The sequence below is a fragment of the Coloeus monedula genome (assembly GCF_965178545.1).
Source record: "Coloeus monedula genome assembly, chromosome: Z".
In the NCBI taxonomy this organism is placed as follows: domain Eukaryota; kingdom Metazoa; phylum Chordata; class Aves; order Passeriformes; family Corvidae; genus Coloeus; species Coloeus monedula.
The window spans coordinates 32,661,081-32,681,864 of record NC_138822.1 but is presented as its reverse complement, the minus strand read 5'-3'; positions in this window follow the sequence as shown (position 1 = coordinate 32,681,864).

The following is a 20,784-nucleotide window of genomic DNA, read 5'->3' as shown; positions in this document are numbered from 1 at the left end:
CATGTAGGGAGCACCGGGGGAGCGGCTTGGATCTGGGGGAAACCAACTGGGAATAGGAGTGGGGAAGGTAGGGATGAACCATTGGGGTACAAAAAACTTATATAAAAATACAATAAAGGTATCACATCACCACATCGGACTATGAGGTTTACAGACGACTACACTTTATTTCTTTGGGAAATCTGGGAACTCTACTAAGAGGCAGAGCAAAATACGTGATACATTCATAGAAATCCTGCAGAGTATGGCCAACTTAAGCAATGGCTTAAACCAACAAGCAAAACTGAAGTGCATTCAGGAGTTACACACTTACCCTAAAAACTAAGTATAGATGTCCTTCAGGCTGGTATTTGATGTTTAATACTTTTTAATGAGATGCTTAAATTAGTGGGGTTTTGTTATTCCCAAAGCGCACACATTTTTCAATGACTCAAGAGGAAATAAGTTACTAAAAAGTAACTTTCTTTAAGAAAACAACATAAAAGAGTACAGTACAAACATCTTGCAGTCTATACATTCCAACATACATAATCAATGACAACTGTAGTGGCAGGCCTAACTCTAAGGTACACATAGCCTGTTCCTTCTTAGAAAAAAAGAGCTAAGACAAACATGGCTACGTCAGAACTCATTCTCACAGTAAAGTACAAGTAAGCTTTTCTATCTCAGCAGAGGAAATACCTGTGTAGGGTCAGTTTCTGTGGCATCATGGAGTTTCCCACCTCCCAGCTGGTAATTTCAGAGGACAAGAGAGCGTGTTTACTCAAGAGAAGCCTCTCTGCTCACCAAAGGCAAGACAGTATAAAATAAACTTTCTAAGCTCTTTTTTCTTTCCTGTGGCTTAGGGTTTGGTGGGGTTTTGTTTGCTTCTGTGTGTTTCTGGTTTGATTTGGGGTTTTATGGTAGGGAAGATTCTTCAGTGTCCCAATCCCAAAAATTCTCACATACTTTTCATCTTTTCATGTTTTAGACAGAGCTTCACTTTTCCGTAACAATCTTGAGTACTAGCTCTGCTTTTTTTTTTTTTTTTTTTTTTATTTAATTGCATATTAATACTTCTGACTGAGCAACTGACAGGGTAGCTGCCCCTGCTATCTGTGATGAACAAGATCTGAAAAGCCAGACCTGACCGAAGAGGAAGAAAATGCTGGCCATGAGGTGCATGCTCTTCTCCCACATAGTGTGTGTTATTTGGGTATTGGCTGATCTTTTCATCCCCCTTCTATTTCACTAGCCTTAGTATCTCCATATGTCTTCCTGACTTCACTGCTGTCTTTTCTTTCGTCCTGGAGCCTGTTTTGCACACCAGCTTTGTAGCCTGACCTTCAGCCTTACCTCTGACCACAGCTCCTGCACAAAGTCGTGGAAAGGTACAAATTTCTCCACTTCTTTACCTATTGGTTTCTGGAGATCTCTTGTCCTACTGAGCATGTCACTTGTCACTGGCCATGTTTGCCCATATCAAAATAAATATTTCCCTGCAAAAGCAAGAAGGTAATAGTGTTGTATTTTCCATGTTGAAAATTAAATGCTGAAAATGCTGTCTGTAGTGGGTGCTTTCATTTGTTCCTTTTTCTTACATAAACTTCCAGCTGTAGCCAAAGGAGTCAACTGCTGGGGCATCAGACACAATGAGAAATTAAATGTGATTTTTGACAGGCTGTGGAATTGTCTGAACAAATATGTTTTATAATACAACTCCATACTCACCAAGACACAGTGGAAGTTGAGATGCCTTTCATCACCATCAAAGTCCTAAAATGATAGTAGAAAGAGATCCCTTGTTGCTGCAGCAGCTACTATCCTTCACTGGCTTTTCAACTCCTTAACACGTTTTTGGTGGGAAAGAGACTAACAGAGCCAGAAAAGAAGGTAGATAAGGGCGGTAATTCTGGCACCAAGTGAGCAAGCAGGCTTTCACTTGGCTATAAGTGCAGTTTTTGCAGGGTCTCTAGAACAAAATTAGCTTCCAAGAAGTTTTTGAAGGCAACCTTGCATGTTAAATGATCGATCCTTTCATTTTACCTGCTTTCTGTTCTGTCTCACTTAATTGTACAAATCCTTGTCCATTAAGCAGTGAAGCTTAATCCTTGTCCTTAAAGCAGCAAATTCAGTGAAATACAGTGAACTACAATGACTATACTTCTTGTAGCATTTTCTTACAGTGGGTTTAAGAGACCAGAGCCTTATGAATTTTGTCTTCACTGAGTACACCAATCTCTCTTTAAAAGCACAGTGCAAGTCTATGTCAGAACAATTTCAGGGATCAAAATCACATTCACCCAGCACAAGGCAGACTTGCCTGACTTAATTATTTAAACAGCTTAGAGCCAGGGTTAGGTTGATTCCTTCTTTCTTAATTGGAATAGATAAAAGTTATGTGTCTTGTAAATAGTCAAGTTGCTCTGTCAAACACAAGACTAATAAACCCAAAGAAGTCCTATGACTTATTAATAGAGTCTAACTAAGGCAAATTAGTGCTGAGAATGGAGTGAATGCTGAAAAGAAAAAGTCCTCCTCTTCTAGGCATTTTATGTAATGCAACTGTGTACATGAAGAGGAAGTAAAAATTCACACTACTGGCAACCTGATACACCACTGATGTGTCATTGTTGACATTCCCAGAGAAATAATTTTGCCAGCAAGGGTGTGTCAGATGTAAGGAAATAAAATTTGGATTTGCTATTCTGATTGTCGCAAACAGAGATCTTTACTGTTGGAAGCCAGCCCCCTAAATACCCACCATTTGGATCAGCATCTCCTTTTCTTTCACAAACCAGACCTTTTTGTGTTCTTCAGTACTCTTATTTATGATTTTTTGGGATATTTTGGGAACCCTTTTGGAAGATAGTTTCCCCAGCATTATGCTGCATACAGGCTGCCTCAGAACTCACCTACTCACCTCTTGAAGTTCTGAAGGAGAGAGAGAAAATAGGGTATAAAATGGAGGAGGTAGAAAGGGAATAGATGTGTAAGAGGAAAAGGAGAAGAACCTGAAATAATTATCTAGGAGATTAACTATACCTGTAGCCTTAGTCAGTCCTTGGTGTCTCATTCTCCCAGTAACACAAATATATATCTTTCTGTTCTGTTGAATCAATGTAATTATGTATGTCTGCTTCCCAGTCTGTCTAACTTATTCCCAACCATTTCTTTTCAGATGGACCTTTCCACAGTCGAATGGTCCATAACTTTAAAATTTTCACTCTGGTATCATTCAAAACCTCATCAATCCATTTTTGATTTCTCCAAAGCCTCAAATAATCCTTTAGCACAGAGCCAATGTAAACTTTTAAGCAAAGTAACTGGAAAAAAAAATCAATTTGTCGATTTGTCTAAAACTGCTTTTTCATTCTTATGCTCCAGAGAAATTCCTGCAGAAGATACTATATTATAATTTTAATAATTACTGGGTCATTTTAGTATACAAGCTTGCTTTGGTTGCCACATTAATTACCAGATAGCTATAAATTTGGAAAAAAATTGCTCCCCAAAGCATTTAGCATTTCAGCAAACACTTCATGATGCTATCAGTAGCAATTTTATACCCTCAAATTAATAACTGGAATTATATGCTATTCTGTGTCACAAAATTATGCCAATATTCAGGTGAACTGTGTCCTGGACTTTTATGGTATTTTTATTATATTGATTTCCAAAATATATTTAGGCATTTGCAAATCCAAACATCATTTTTAGTATCTCAGATTTATTGAAAAAATAGTTGAACTATTGACCCAAGAAACAAACCACCGAATAAATTTGTCAGATTTCATAAGACAACCCAGATATTAACTTGCAAGGAAACAGCAGAGTACTTAGAAAGATAAATTATTTATTATCTATTTAACTGTAATTTCTTTAGTCATAAAATAATGCGAATTTCTTATATTAAAGAAATGGTGGTTCTTCTCTTTCTCTACATTTTCAGACCCATTACAATGTCTCGGAGTACAGTCTAAAAGTTACTTTTAGAACATAAATGTCATTCGTTCTATTATTAGGGGCTAAAAGGTACCCAAGCAATTAGGTCAATGTGTTTGTATGTGCTAAAACAAGTAAATCTTCAGGAAGTGAAGCTATTTCTTATCCCATGGCCAAACATTCTCTTTACTGACTCAAAAATTAGAAGAACCAGTCAGTAAGAAAAAGATACATAAATAGGCATTTTTTAACTGATAAAATGTGACAAGGTGGTCTGCTATAGATAAAAGGAATCAGTACTGTTATGTTCCTGTCATCTGGCTTTCCTGATAGGCTACTTTCAGCCTTTATTTCATTAATTTATTATCAGTATAAATATATTTTTTAAACTGTGATCTGGAGCTGTCCCTTTTTATTTATAGTAAAGACCGTTCTATTAATTACATTGTTAAATATAGCTTCATGAATGGACAGGAGCACAGAGTATAACACAGTGCAGTCTGGGTTAGGGTCATCAACAGATTATCTCCAGATTATCTGGATTACATGATTACCCTTGTGAAATGTAGGTGTGTTACAAATTGAAAATTAATCAGATTTTACAGAAACTATTATTAAGTCAAAATAACAATGGTTGGCCTACATGTATTTAAGTCATGATGTATTTTAGGGTGGATTTGATCAATAATTCAGTGAAGCACAAAAAGAAAGTTCAAATTTTTAAAAGGTCTTGCACTGTCTTTACTGAGTAGTCTCAGTACAGGGGTTTTGCTGTTGCTACCCTTCCCATTCCCAAGTGAATTTCAAATATGTCTTTACCTTGACCATTTTTCCTTCCTACAACATTCTGCCAACACTTCTAACAAAGCCAACTTCATTTTTTCTTGGCAAGTTGGAGATCTGATTCTCCTTGGAATATAGTGCAGAAAAAGGCTCAGGCATTTCCCCAGCTATGTGAAATTCAGTGTAATGTGTTGAAAAAGTTCAATGACTTCGGTGGGGAAGACATTGCAGAACAACCAATATGATTGATAAAAGCAAGCTCCGTTTATTAGCAATCCAGAGGCACTTATATAGTATCCCAGCTTGTTAACTCTTAATTGGCTTAAACCTATCAAAGTGCATTTCTGCTTCTACATAATTAGACTACCTTGACAAGCTTCTACTAGTTATGTTATGATTAAAGAATTCAGAGTTCACCCTCCCTTCTCCTGGTCAGTACATCTTACCTGCACAGCTGCACATCCTCAAAGCTCCCTTTTTGTTCTCAGGCCTGTTTCTCACACAGGTGCTTTCTCATGCAGGCAGTTTCTCACACAAACCTTTGCTTGCAGGCCTTTTGCTTGTACAGTTCTGTTATTGATTTGTTCCCTTTATCAATAATCCATGTCCCTGATCCTCTAATCATTTTGCAACAGTAATGGGTCAAAAATGTTGTGAAGGGAAAGAACTCCTTTGGAATTCTTCTTGTGAACCAAGATGTCCATTCCATAAGATCTCATGCTCTGACCAGAAGAAGCAAGTCCATTCCAGGGATTATCCAAGAAGACTGGCGTATAAAATAACCCTGCTCACCAGCAGCTGAGGGCAAAACTCACTGATCCCTCTGCATTTCTTGGGAAGAAATTACTTGATGAAATTGTGGTGAAGACAGAGTTCCACATTTTGCACATATCTTAACATTTATATACAGAGACATTGAAACCCTTTCTGCACCTATCATGTAACAAAAGTTACCTTTTAATTAAGGGACTGAAAAATAAATCAAAACATACCTTCAAAATTAAGCATAAAGCTTTCTTGCACTCTTCACTAGGAAACAATCCATGTTACAAAGGTATTGCTAACATCACTTCTTTAAATAGGATATGTACTGGAAAATGTAAGCATAGAGACGGTTAGTGCTGTTCTGACTGTGCACTGTGGGACCTCAGCCCAACAAAGGAACTACATGAAAATACTGACTTAGATATGAAGGTCAAATTTAGTTCAGTCAAATTTACAATAGAGCAAATATGAAATCAATGAAACCACTCAGAAGAGACAGCTGAATGACATGAAAATATATGAAAATAGTATCTTTCTATTCTTAATCATTAAAGACTCCATGTGAAAGGAATTGTATTTCTCCTGCCCAAATAATCGGGCCCAAAGTCTGTGGGTTAGCAAGGTTAATAGAGAAACACATACACAGATCATTGAAAAGCTCTTCTGGACATGCTTAAAAACTATTTGCTAGTTGTAATATACCTATGTGTGATTTAGGATTTCATTATTTGTAGTGCAATCTAATTACTATTTGCGTATCTACCACTGAAGATTGTCTTTATTGTTTGTTTTAATTTGCATGCTACCAATGTTTTTGGCAAAATAATTTTGATATCCTCAGATGTTATCTTAAGGAAGTACTTTGTCAACAGCTGTCAGAGCAACCTCAGAAGTCCCAGGAGAGACCAAGGCAGCCACAGGTGATTCAGGATTTGCTCCTGTAATAGCCTGTTAACAGCAGTCATGAAATTCTGAATTATTTGTCCATTATGACCAGGCCTGAAAACCAAAGTTTTTTGGCTTATAGCCTTGTAAAAATCAGGCTGCAATTTTCTAGCTGTTTAAGCTTGAAAGTCTTATTTAGATTTTAGTAGTTAAGAGACTTCAATCTGCAGTGTATCCTACCAGCTGTTAGACACTACTATGGAATTTGAGAATGCCAGCACATCAGTGGATACATGCAGAATCTTTCATGCTTGCCTCTGTGCATAAAAAGCTTAATCGCCTGGACTTCACTGCCATATATTTATATTTCAGCTTTTACAGGGAGAAAGGCAGTCATATATTTCACCGTTGTGATATATAAATAAGTGGAAATAGAACACCATTGTTATATAACAATTTCTATCTTCTCTTACTTCATTATTTTCATGATTAGAATTTTTATTAGAAGGAAAACTATTGGTAGACTACTGCTATGACATTTTAATTTCTACTGTGGGTAGGATTACTGATACCATTTCATGGCACCAGCATACATGACTACAGGATTTATTACTCAGCTCATGTCTGCTCTTATATGGATTACATCCAAGAGATGCTTGAATACCAAGCTCTTGAAATGTCTCCCTTGTGGTGATTCAACTGCACTGAGCTGCATCAGCAAATAGCATTGACACGAAGGCAGCTACTGTTACATTCCAGCATAGCTTGATTTAGAGCAGAATTTTTTTAGATGTATTCCACTGTAACCCTTTTTTACCCATTACTTAATGCAAGCCAAGTCAAAATATCAGTTTAATGACATTAAAAAGATTCCGATATTCCTCTGAAATTTTATCTTGCAAATATGAAAAAATAGCAGCACATGTATGATTACTCATGTGAAGAATAATCAAAATGCACTATATTTTTTTCAAGTCATGCTTAAGTACTTAAAGAAAAATGGTTTAAGAAATCTCTAAACAGCTAGCATTTTTGTTTACATATTCAATGATGAACTGAGGATATCAAATAACATTCAGGAAGCCTGATGCATGCATAAAAGTACTTGTGAGTGAAAATTTGGGCATGGAATCATTGGCACATCATTAAATATTTGGCTCTAAGCTTTACACTGGTACGTCAACATGCAGTAAACATAAAGCAGGTTAAAGGAAGGGGTCAGTATACTGCTAGTTCACTAATCAGCCACTGGCCTCTTACCAGAAACAGCACGTAAATCTCATTAAACTGCTCTTTATCTAAGTGGGGGAAGAATGTATATCAGCTGCCTTCATTGAAGGACAAATGGCATACAAGTGCTAAGACTCTTACTGCTCTCAGTGGTAGAGGCAAAGAACAAAAACATAAACACAAATAGCATCGGCCAGATGTTGTATTGTAATTGTTAAATAATGGAAAACACCGGAACTAGAAAAGACAGTGTCTGAAACCTGATGACAAGTATGAATGAAGCATTCTCTGTTTTGTGGTTATAAAGTGCAAGTCTCAGATCTGATAAATTAAAGTCAGTTTTACCATGGCACAAGTTTCCAAAGCACTGTATGAACTTCAAAGCAACACTAAATTCTGCATGTCAATAATAATTCATTTATGGATTTTGTTCTGGGAAATTATTAACTGTGCTGAAATTATTAACTGTTATAACTGTTCTGAACTACAAAACTGATGCACTAGACGTGGGGTATTACTTGGAAACTACATCTAATTATGTACTACAGGTTAAATAGTGAAGTAAATCCTGTTTATGGTTGATTTTAGAAAAATTACTATCATTACATTGTCCCTGAGAAAATCACAGGAATAACAAAAGGAATGTCTTAAATGCCAAAAAAAAAAAAAAAAGAAGGTAGTTTTCTCCAAGTAAGTCTCTTAAAAAAAACCCAAAAAAACAACAAAGCAATACAAGAACATGATTTCCTATGTAAAGACCTTGCTATAAGGAAGGCTAATGATATCCTGGGTGGTATTATAAGTATTACCAGCAGGTCAGCGGGGGTGATCTTTCTGCTTTCCTCAGCATTGGTGAGGCTGCATCTGGAGTGCTGTTTCCAGTTCTGAATAGTGCATTGCAGGGGGGATGTGATCATACTGCAGAGAGCCAGAGAAGGAATGTGAAAATGATGAGGGGAGAAGAGAATGCTCAAGGGAAGTATCACCAATGGGATCATGAAGGAAGGGTACACAGAACAGGTGTCCAGGCTCCTTCCAGTGGTGCCCAGTGACAGGACCAGAGGCAGAACCAGAGAAGATTCCTTGTGAATGTAAGGAACAACTCTTTTTACTGTGAGAATGACTGAGCACTGCCACAGGTTGCCCAGAGAATTAGCAGAATCTCCATCCTTGGAGATCATCAAAAGCCATCTTGGTCCCAGGGAACCAGGTCTAGATGACCCAGCTTGAGCACAGAAGCTGGACCAGATGACTTCCAGTACTGCCTTCCAACATCAACTATTCTATGTATGAAATACATTAGAATTTGAAAAATACCTCCAAAAGAAAATAAAGCCATTTCTGAAGTTTATATGGAATCACATCCTGTTATGTATTCAGAAATGTGGTTTTTCTCACCTAGAACTGCCATAGCCATATGCTTCTTCTCTTAACAGCAAATTATTTACCTCATCGTTCCAAAATTAAGCATACCAAAGGAATGAAAGAAACATGTTAAATTGACTTACTGCAACTAAACACATTTTCTGGTTCGTAACATTTTTTTTTTCTAATTGGTATTTTGAGGGGTTTTTTTATTATTTCTCAAGAAGGATGCAACACAAAGTTACAAACATGGGAAATCGGTCTTGAAGAATTATATCTATGAAGAAAATAATTAGCATAGGTTTTAAAGAGAAAAAAAAAGAAACTGTTCTCCAGCTGGGCGGTAATACAAGTCTTGTGAGAAGAAACATCAGCAATGATTTCATTTTTAATTGCTAGGGAAGAGAATTTATTTATATTTGATGAATATAAATTCTATTTAAAGATGACAGGCAGAAAGGATGCTTACCCTCCCTGTGCAGAGGAGCAAATAGGTTCACTAGTATGCAGTATTTTCTATGGAGTAAGCACACTGGCTGTTGAGCTCTGCTGCAAGCTGCTGTCTAGGGAAATGATTTCCAGCCTGAAACTACTGATGATCCATGTGGTCATGATAAGTGGTCACAGACATATAGGGAACAATATAAGCCAGCAAAAACAAAGATGTGGCATTTAAAAATGTAATGTTAAACTGTGCAAAAAAAGGAAAAAAGGCCACAAGAAAATTAGAGGGCTGACAGAAGTCAGTTAAAGTCTGTAGGAAAGGGTTTGCAGTAATGCCAGGAAGCTGACAGAGTCTAAGATCTGCAAAATTATTACAACCCCTTATGACAAGAGGATCTACATATAAACTAAATTCACAATCTGAATATGACAAAGGATGAGACACTTAAAGAATTTCTTAAGACACTTAAAGAATTTTATTAAAGAACGGAGAACTGCTTGGGACTGAAAACTACCTTGTTAGTAACCTGGAGAACAAAAATAGCTTTTAACAGCCTAGAAAGATTTCAAACTAGAAATGTTAATGTCTAAAATTTTTATGCTTATATTGATTTTTTAACAGAAACAAAAATTCCACAATTGTAAAATGTTGCCCATTATGGCTGTTCTTCATTTCAACAGCCAAAATTAGAAAATAGCACTGGATGAAGATCATGAGAGCCTTTTACTGTCGGCCAGTGAATGAGAGCCACAGACATTGCATAAAAATAGATTAAGCGTATAGACTTTCTTTTTGTAAACGAAAACATTATCTAATAACAGTGCTAAGAAGATTGAAAGATACAGACAGCTGACTTTCATCCCTGATGGGGCACATTCCTTTCCTCAGCTCCCACATCTCCAAGGGAAGTAAGCCTGGTGCAGAATGAAATGCCACTCTGAGAGCTGTTATGTGTCCTCCTGGAAGCATCCTTTCCAAAGTCCAGGCTCTCAGAGGCACTGGAAGGGTATGTGGGAGAGGACCACAGCTGCCATGTCCTCCTCACTCCTTTACCTGTGACATGAAGGCAAAAACCAGCCATACTACGTGCCTGAAGGTATGCAAAGGGAATAAAAGGCCATCGTGTAACCTCCACCCCTCCTTTGATATCTGCAATACGACCAGGCACAGTTTGCTCACAAATAGTGAAATTATCATTGCTTTCAAACTTCACAAGTGAGTTCAAGGAAGATTGCACAATAAATGCCTTCAGTAATCTCTGGAATGATTCTGGACAGCAGTCAAAATGCCTCTGGAGATCATGATAAAATACATGTCAAATTGAGAGCTCTGGTGCCATTCAACCAAACTTAATGCCTCATGTACTGTAAATTAACTTAGTTCTGTTAATGTCTGTTAGGAACTATGATTTTTTTTTTCAGGCTCATCTCTGATATTTTATAAAAGGCTGTTTTGCAAGGAAAATGTCAGTAAATCTATCTCCAAACATGTTTCCTTAGCGAGAATTTTTATAGCTTTTACAGGAGTGCTTTCCAGGGACGCTTGTTCTTTGACAAATTTCCAATATTCAAAGTAAAGTCAAGTCATTAAGTTACTTATTCTTTCTTTTGGGAGCTTAGGGAGAGGGAAAAATTTTTTCTCTCATGCCTAATATGTTCACAATTCTGCCTTTTTTTAAAATCAGATTTGAATTCCTTGTTTTTTACTGGGGAGAAAAGAGAGTGATGCTTTTTAAATTACAGTGATTGTGTCTTGCTAAAGAGATGCTATTAGACTTATTGAAGATGGTTGCCACAGCAATACTGTGATAACAAAGAGTTCTTTTGGAATTATTTTTCTGAGTTAAACATAAGCATTTTATGAAATATTTGACCTCATGATTATATCTTGGTGGATATTCCCATGTTTAAAAACTTGATGCCCTTGAGAAATTCAATTCTTTGCCCTATTGGTCTACATTGGGCACTGAGTGAAATCCTAGTACCACATAAAATGTGGCAATGCTGCCAATGCCTTTGATGAAACCAGAATTAATTAGGGACTATGTCATAATTTTATATTTACTATACAACTTTCCTGACTATTGAGACCCAACCATGACTTGAATGCTGTAATATATTTTAAATTGCAATTTTGAAACACATGTAATTTCTTCTTTATATTTGTAAGCATAACAAAAAAACCTTAAAAATTTAAACAGAAGAAAAAAGCAACCTAAGTTTGTTTGTAATACTGAGATGTTTGATAATATAGTTCTTATACTTCTTGAAAGTCACATTTGCAATGTCATCATTTTGGCTTTCAGTACTAAGTTATTTACAAACATGACATGATGGAATGCAAACAATTGATTTCTCTGTTTTTATGTCATCATGGCTGAGTACTTGGGATCATGTATCATAATGGTTCAGTAATTGAATTTCTTCTTAATACAGCATAATGCATAGGAGGATACACAAATGGCAGCTATATCAAACCTGGCACAAATCTAGCTGACCTGTCTACAGATGGAATTTAATAGTTAGGGTATTTTTCATGCATGAGATGAAGATTCATTGAGCAGAGTTCTGAGAAAGAAATAAAATTATTATGTTACTTGAGAAAAATACTGCAAGCATGTATTTTTATCAGAACATTTAGGGGCAAATATATGTGTGTCCTTGGGTATCTCTTGCATCCAGAACCTTGAAAATACCCCAAAGACAGCACACTCTCTGTGTGTGGGACTTCCAGTAATCACACAAACCAATAATCTCTGCAATTTCTAGGCCACTCTTTCCCAAAATCTTTTTAGCCAAAGACTCTCTTCAAAAAATTAGTGGTATTCCACAGAGTGCTCATTCAGCATCCCATTCCTGTCACCACCTCTCCTTTTCCCTGTCAGCTGTACTGCTGGTGCTAAGAGAACTCTCACCCAGCCAGGCTCACCAGCCAGGCAAGCAGGCAGGATCCTGCATCAACAATACAGACAGATCTGCCCTGGCTCCCCAGCACACTTGTAGCAGGGGCACAATGCAACAACTCCCAGGCTGCTTCTCCAGGCCAAAATAGTTTCACCAGGTACACTCCATACCTCATCATTTGGAAAGTGGTGCTTTCATAGAATCACAGAATCACGGAATGGTTTGCATTGGAAGGGATGTTTAAAAGTCTTCTTGTCCAACCCTCCTGCAATGAGCAGGGGCATCGTCAACTAAGCTTAAGTGAGGCATAATAATTTTTATTTCTTGTTGTTAGCACAGACATTATCTTGAATAATTACAGAAATGAACATTAAAATAACCAACATCTCAAAATCTCATGGAAGATCTCCATTTCCTATACAGTTTTCCATTAAGTTGACATGGAATTGCAAAAATCGGTAATTTAAATATTTTTGAATTAGTAGTTATCATGCAACATAATTCTGAATGTAACACTTGAATCATCACAAGCATGAACTGAAAACATGAGAAAATCCTACCCTAAAATTTGATCCTACCCTAACAAACAAATAAAACCACTGAAGATTAATAGTCTTGTTGTTGAAGTCTGTTGAAATCAAATTCCTTTCAGGACTAGATTCTAAAAGTTCACAAAAATGTAAATCAAGGAGTTACAAATTAAGTTATAGAACACTTTATCATAAGAAAGAACTAGGTAAATTACAAGGAAAATGAGAGACCTGGCAATATTTCTCTTCCCTTTCTCAGAGTCCTTTTTATTCCCAGCTTCACTGCTCACAAATCTTTGATATCTACCTGACATCTTCACTAATTAACTCAATTTATTTTCTACAGGTTTTTTTCATCTTTATCAACTTAGCCAATGTCTAACCTCTCATAATATTTTCTTTCAATCTCCTCCAGCACAGTTGTCTTGGAGATAACCCACAAAGAGACCTTCACCATTGGTTAATGTAGTCCCCAGCACTGCTCCTGGAAAGAGGAAAAAGGGCTTTCAACACTCTTTTACTGCTGTTGCCTCCACTCCCTTTAAAGACAAAAGTAGGAGGACGATGCCTGTGTCTATACACCATGAAACAAATCTTTGACTGGTAAGCACTTACATCTTTTCTGCTGGTTCTACTACTGTCCCTTTTCCACTCATGCAAACGAATTGGAAAATAAAGCAGTCATAGAGACAACAGATTACCTTCTTCATGCAGCTCATTCTGTGCCTTCAATTATCTCCAAAGATTTCTTTTCAGAATTCCTGCTGTTTCCAGATGGAAAAATTAACTTTATGAAACATGAATCAAACAGGTTCCACTGAAAAAACTCCTGTGGCCAACCAAGAATAACATGAGGATTTCAGAAAATGTTCATAAAGAATTTTCTGTAAAAATGGTACCTAGACAGATGATGAATAGTTTTTTTTATGTCAGCAACTGCTACCAGCCTTGGTTTACATGTTGATGGCCTCCTTCACGTATTTTTCCTAATCTTTTATTTAACATACCAGCTTTTAACTTTTTTGACCTTCAGCCAGCCCAGTGAAACTATATGCTTAAAGCATATATTTAATTTGGTTTAAAGTTTAAACGCATTATAATCAATACAACTTGACATTTATTCCAGAATATTTGTATTTTAAATTCTACTTGAAATGTACTTGGCATGTTATGACTCATCTCAGAAAATTGGCTGGTGTAGCATTCTTTGGGCAATAACAGCTTTAGTTGCTACTGCTAAATTTATCTTCAATTGTGAATCAAAACCTTTAGGAAAGCAGCTTATTCCTTTGTAGTGATACAAAATAGAAACTAAGTTGAAATAGATCACAACAGCTAACATTAAACACCATCTTGTCAGAATGTAGTTGAAAAAATATTTTTAGCTAAAAAAAAAAGTGGATCAAATTCTTACAAACAATTACACAAACACAAAAAATTGATATGAAATTTCTCTTAACAGTGAGTCCCCATATAGAGATAGTTCATGAACTTCACTAAAATGCCTCTTTGGAGAGGCAAAACAGCAGTGATATTTTCAGACTCTCGCGAACCAGGAAATAGTTAAGGGTGTAAGTTTGCACATACTGAAAATCTATTAAAAATTTTGTCCATGAAATTAATTAACCATGCCTATGAAATTAAGCAATCTGTGTTATTTCTGTCTGACCAGGAACACTGGTTAATCATGTATTTCTCACAGGTACTGACTAGGTCTTTGCCGAGGTTACCATCTTACTTTGTTTTCATATAGAATGCTTCCAAAACATGTAAACTGCATATTGTTGAACAAATCCTGCTTTATTTTACTATAGTAATTAACTGTATGTGAATATATATTTCATTTACTACTTAAATCTTCCTTCCTTCCTTCCTTCCTTCCTTCCTTCCTTCCTTCCTTCCTTCCTTCCTTCCTTCCTTCCTTCCTTCCTTCCTTCCTTCCTTCCTTCCTTCCTTCCTTCCTTCCTTCCTTCCTTCCTTCCTTCCTTCCTTCCTTCCTTCCTTCCTTCCTTCCTTCCTTCCTTCCTTCCTTCCTTCCTTCCTTCCTTCCGAATTCCTTCCTTCCGAATTCCTTCCTTCCTTCCTTCCTTCCTTCCTTCCTTCCTTCCTTCCTTCCTTCCTTCCTTCCGAATTCCTTCCTTCCGAATTCCTTCCTTCCTTCCTTCCTTCCTTCCTTCCTTCCTTCCTTCCGAATTCCTTCCTTCCGAATTCCTTCCTTCCTTCCTTCCTTCCTTCCTTCCTTCCTTCCTTCCTTCCTTCCTTCCTTCCTTCCTTCCTTCCTTCCTTCCTTCCTTCCGAATTCCTTCCTTCCTTCCTTCCTTCCTTCCTTCCTTCCTTCCTTCCTTCCTTCCTTCCTTCCTTCCTTCCTTCCTTCCTTCCTTCCTTCCGAATTCCTTCCTTCCGAATTCCTTCCTTCCGAATTCCTTCCTTCCTTCCTTCCTTCCTTCCTTCCTTCCTTCCTTCCTTCCTTCCTTCCTTCCTTCCTTCCTTCCTTCCTTCCTTCCTTCCTTCCTTCCGAATTCCTTCCTTCCTTCCTTCCTTCCGAATTCCTTCCTTCCTTCCTTCCTTCCTTCCTTCCTTCCTTCCTTCCTTCCTTCCTTCCTTCCTTCCTTCCTTCCTTCCTTCCTTCCTTCCTTCCTTCCTTCCTTCCTTCCTTCCGAATTCCTTCCTTCCTTCCTTCCTTCCTTCCTTCCTTCCTTCCTTCCGAATTCCGAATTCCGAATTCCGAATTCCTTCCTTCCTTCCTTCCTTCCGAATTCCTTCCTTCCTTCCTTCCTTCCTTCCTTCCTTCCTTCTGAATTCCTTCCTTCCTTCCTTCCTTCCTTCCTTCCGAATTCCTTCCTTCCTTCCGAATTCCTTCCTTCCTTCCTTCCTTCCTTCCTTCCTTCCTTCCTTCCTTCCTTCCTTCCTTCCTTCCTTCCTTCCTTCCTTCCTTCCTTCCTTCCTTCCTTCCTTCCTTCCTTCCTTCCTTCCGAATTCCTTCCTTCCTTCCTTCCTTCCTTCCGAATTCCTTCCGAATTCCTTCCTTCCTTCCTTCCTTCCTTCCTTCCTTCCTTCCTTCCTTCCTTCCTTCCTTCCTTCCTTCCGAATTCCGAATTCCTTCCTTCCTTCCTTCCGAATTCCTTCCGAATTCCTTCCTTCCTTCCTTCCTTCCTTCCTTCCTTCCTTCCTTCCTTCCTTCCTTCCTTCCTTCCTTCCTTCCTTCCTTCCTTCCTTCCTAATTCCTTCCTTCCTTCCGAATTCCTTCCTTCCTTCCGAATTCCTTCCTTCCTTCCTTCCGAATTCCTTCCTTCCGAATTCCTTCCTTCCTTCCTTCCGAATTCCTTCCTTCCGAATTCCTTCCTTCCTTCCTTCCTTCCTTCCTTCCTTCCTTCCTTCCTTCCTTCCTTCTTCCTTCCTTCCTTCCTTCCGAATTCCTTCCGAATTCCTTCCTTCCTTCCTTCCTTCCTTCCTTCCTTCCTTCCTTCCTTCCTTCCTTCCTTCCTTCCTTCCTTCCTTCCTTCCTTCCTTCCTTCCGAATTCCTTCCTTCCTTCCGAATTCCTTCCTTCCGAATTCCTTCCTTCCTTCCGAATTCCTTCCTTCCTTCCGAATTCCTTCCTTCCTTCCTTCCGAATTCCTTCCTTCCTTCTTTCCTTCCTTCCTTCTTTCCTTCCTTCCTTCCTTCCTTCCTTCCTTCCTTCCTTCCTTCCTTCCTTCCTTCCTTCCTTCCTTCCTTCCTTCCTTCCTTCCTTCCTTCCTTCCTTCCGAATTCCTTCCTTCCTTCCTTCCGAATTCCTTCCTTCCTTCCTTCCTTCCTTCCTTCCTTCCTTCCTTCCTTCCTTCCTTCCTTCCTTCCTTCCGAATTCCTTCCGAATTCCTTCCGAATTCCTTCCTTCCACCTTTTTTCTTCTTATCGCCTTAAAAACAGTGTAACAATGCAAATACTCACATTTACACCTTGTTAATCTTATTTATGGGAGTGGTTATCTGTCAGATTTCTCTCTTTTTTTTTTTTGTTAGGTTTCTTAATCTCTATTATTTCTTGTTTAGGGAACACAGTGACTGCTACTACTCTGACAAATTTTCCAACATTAAGTAAGAATAAATGTCAGAGACTCACAATTTTTGGTTGTTTTCCTGGTTTTGATGATCAACAAAACAGTAATATTAGCATTTAAACATGGTCTATGACTATGTAAATTGGTATCTCACTGATACGTATTGGACAGTAACACTTCTTTTGCCTGCCATTTTCCAAATTGCAAATTCATGCAAATACCAAAACATCTTTACATTAATTTCTAGGTTTTATTCAATCCTAACTTATTCTTACTTATAAATGGAAGACTAAACCTGGAAAAATTGCAGGACACACTATCAGCATCTGTACAGCACCTCAGGTTGTTTCCAATTCCTCTGTACAACAATCCAAATACTCATTTAAGTCATTCTTTGTAAGGTGGAGGGCAAATTTTCACGGGAACTGCACAGCTTCATTTATTACTAAGAAAACTGCCCTTGCAGTTTTCAGATGATGAATCTCTGTGCTTTCAGATGATGAATCTCCATGCTTGATCCTGTCAAGAAAAATCGGGTGCTTAAAATCCAACAAATGATAACAAATGATAGTGAAAATAACTAAGTCTGCTCCAAAAAAATAACCTGCAGTCACACAGACAGAACTGCAGCGTCAAATTAAAAAAAAAATTAAATGTATATCTGTATAATGCATCATCAGCGCAATGTAGACATGATTAGGCTGGTTTCAAATAAATTTAGGAATTGTTTAGCACAGCCCTTTGGCTTTTTCAGTCAAAATTATTGTATTGAGAAAACAGATAAATTAGCTCTGCCTTGCTATGTGCTATCATGACTAGGCTGCATCTAATACCCAGATACCTCACCATCCCTAAAGACTTCGATGCCTGTATGTGAACATGGAGACAATGCTCAGTTTTCAATAACCTGTTTCCTTCATGTTTTGCTGATAGCATATAATCAGCACCTGAAAAGGACCACCAGGGAATGACCTTCCTTTGTACTGAAGATGTCTTTCACAGATGATGTCAAGTGTGCATGGAAAGCAAAACTATTTAAACATACTCTGCTGCAATCTATCACTAGAGTAAAATGGATACATAGATTACAGTTTTATTTGCCTTAAGTACAGCAGACTGGTGCATCAGGTCCGAAAGTGCACTTCAACAAAAATGCATTACTTGCTTCTAATCTTTCATTTTATGAAAACAAAGAAATCATCATAAACTTGGCAGAAAGTTAGTAATCTGCATTTACCTTAAATCTGGTTAAAGTCAGGCAAAGGTAGGTCTTATCTTTCATTCTTCCATCTACTGATCTCTAGCCAGAAGAAGGACACACTAAGCCTGGTTCATTTTAATTATGCCACCAAAAAAGCATTTCTGCAGTTGGAGATGGTGATGTACACCAGCAGTGTGGTCACACTGGCTTCTCTGTCCCCTTTAGCAGAATCCTTGAGTAGTTGACTATGCTGCTTTTGTAGCTTTCTTTTACTATAAACTGGTTTAAAATACCTATATCAGGTACCAAGACATGCATCACAACTTGAGTATTTGTAGTTCCCCGTCCCATATCCACTAAACCCTGTTACCACAAGCTCCCTCCCACATCTCTGGGCAGACAGCTGGGCCAGAAACAGTATTACAACTCTCATTTTAAATTATGCATGTCGGCTGGACCAACTAGTATGTTGTCAGTGATAAATTAGTAGGATATCAAACAGGCAGAAACTATCCCTTCCTTCTGCTATTTCCAGCATTTCCTCATTATCCCAGCCCCTCTCCTATACCTAGCTCCTGGCCCTTTGTCACAAGCCTTGAACTTCATTATCTTTTGGAGACCCTCACCTGTCAGTCAGATTTGACTGCAGCTGACCAACAGGTTGAAAAGTATCAGGAAGAAAACAGCAGAGGATTTGGCATGCAGGCAGACCATGATCACACAGAATCTTTTCACAAGGAAAGCAGGCCAGCACTTTGCCAGCAGATTGCTGGCAAAGGTGGAAGTATGCTATAGGACATATGTCTCTGTACTCAGGAAGGCTGAACTGGAAGACACAGCCCCACATACCTACTTTCCTGTTAGCTGAGAGATTTTATTACAAGATAATGAATATACAGTGACTGTTGCAGGTGTAAGTATTAAAGTATAAATCACAATTCAGCATATAACTATGTTACAATCTGCTCAGAACAATACACAGTAAAATAATACTTGCGGAAATTAACTGGTATTTAATTTGACTGTGTGGGCAGGAGTTTCAACAGAAGGAAGCAGCCTTTTGAATGTGCACATAACACATCTTCCCGCATGAGGAGATTTAGACATAGTACTGAAGTGTTAGTATTTGCAAGATTACCAGACATATCCTATGAAAATAAATAAATTGAGATAAGTGTTGGAGTAATAGATGATGAACATATCACAAGTCTAAAATTCTGGTGTTCAGACCAGTTGTGTTTTCAAGTTTTCCTCTGCAACAACAATTAGGAAATGTAGTCTGGCACAATGCTAGAGCTGACCTTATGCAGCAACATTTGAGTGCTGACTTAGACAATTGGCCGGGAGAGCAGCTCCCTTTATGGAAGACACTATCAAAAGCTTTTGCTTGTTGTGAAATCATAGTAGTATGTGGGATTGTGGAAGGGTTATGTGTATGCCAAAGAGGCAGACTGAAAGGATTGTTTAAATGAGGACTGAGAGAAGACCATGTGTTTCCAAGAGCAGAAGACACACAAGGGGACCACAAGCAAAGTTACCAACTGCATTTGTCTCAAGAATGTGCTTTTCTAAATGGTCTATAAGCTTTAGAAATTGGGTAAATGTGGTGATATGATACCTTTATTGTATTTTTATATAAGTTTTTTGTACCCCAATGGTTCATCCCTACCTTCCCCACTCCTATTCCCAGTTGGTTTCCCCCAGACCCAAGCCGCTCCCCCGGTGCTCCCTACATGGTTGTTCTCCTCCCCTTGTTCTAGCTCTTTCCCTATCAATCACCCAAACCCCTCCTGTTGTTCCCGAAGGTCCAGTGTCCATCACCTGAAACCTCCCAATTTACCCTTATGTGGTCCCCATCAATCCCCTGAGACCCTACCCCTCTAGATACCTCCCCCTTTGGAAATCCCCTAAACCTCGATGCCCCATTGGGGTATGTGATCCCTTTCCCTCCTCCGCTTGGGGCTATTGGCCCAAGGAAATGTCTATCCTCGTCCATATCCCTCCCTTAGAGATTTCTATTGGTCCCCAGTTAAGCCATCCCCATTGTAACACCTCCCTTTATAAGGGGTTCCCTGGAGCTGGTGGAGGCTTGTCTCCTGTGAGTTGCCTCCAATAGATTTGGATTATGCCGTGTGGCAAGCCTCCTTGCTACTTTTTATCCTCTCCCTTGTCGGGACTGCTGACAGCCACTGTGCGTGGAGCTTCAGCTCCCGTGGGCAGAGCTGAACTCCTGAGGAGCAGCTTTAAAGCCAAGAGCCTCCAGCTGCTCCCCACTCCTGTCGCACACCGCAGGAGCTAGCCTGGGCAGTGGTCAGTGGCGGTCATTGCGACAGGTAAAAAATATCAGCTTTCATTGTTTAATAAAAAGGTAGCTAGTGCTTACAGTCAAGGAGAGAGTATTGCAGCACAATTAGAAATTGCTACTGTAACGTGCTGGGATGCCCACAGCCATGAATGAATATGCAGTGGTCTTCTTGCCAGGACACCTGGCCACATCATAGAATTATAGAACACAATGGTTTGGGTTTGAAGTGTGTTCCTCTGGACCTGCTCCAACAGGTCCATGCCTTTCCTGTGGTAAGGACTCCAGAGCTGAATACAGAAGCCAGACGGGAAGAATCACCTTCCTCAGCCTGCTGGCCTCATGTTTTTTGATGCAGCCCAGTATGCAACTGTCTTTCTGGGTGGCAAATGCACATTGCAAGATCATGCCCC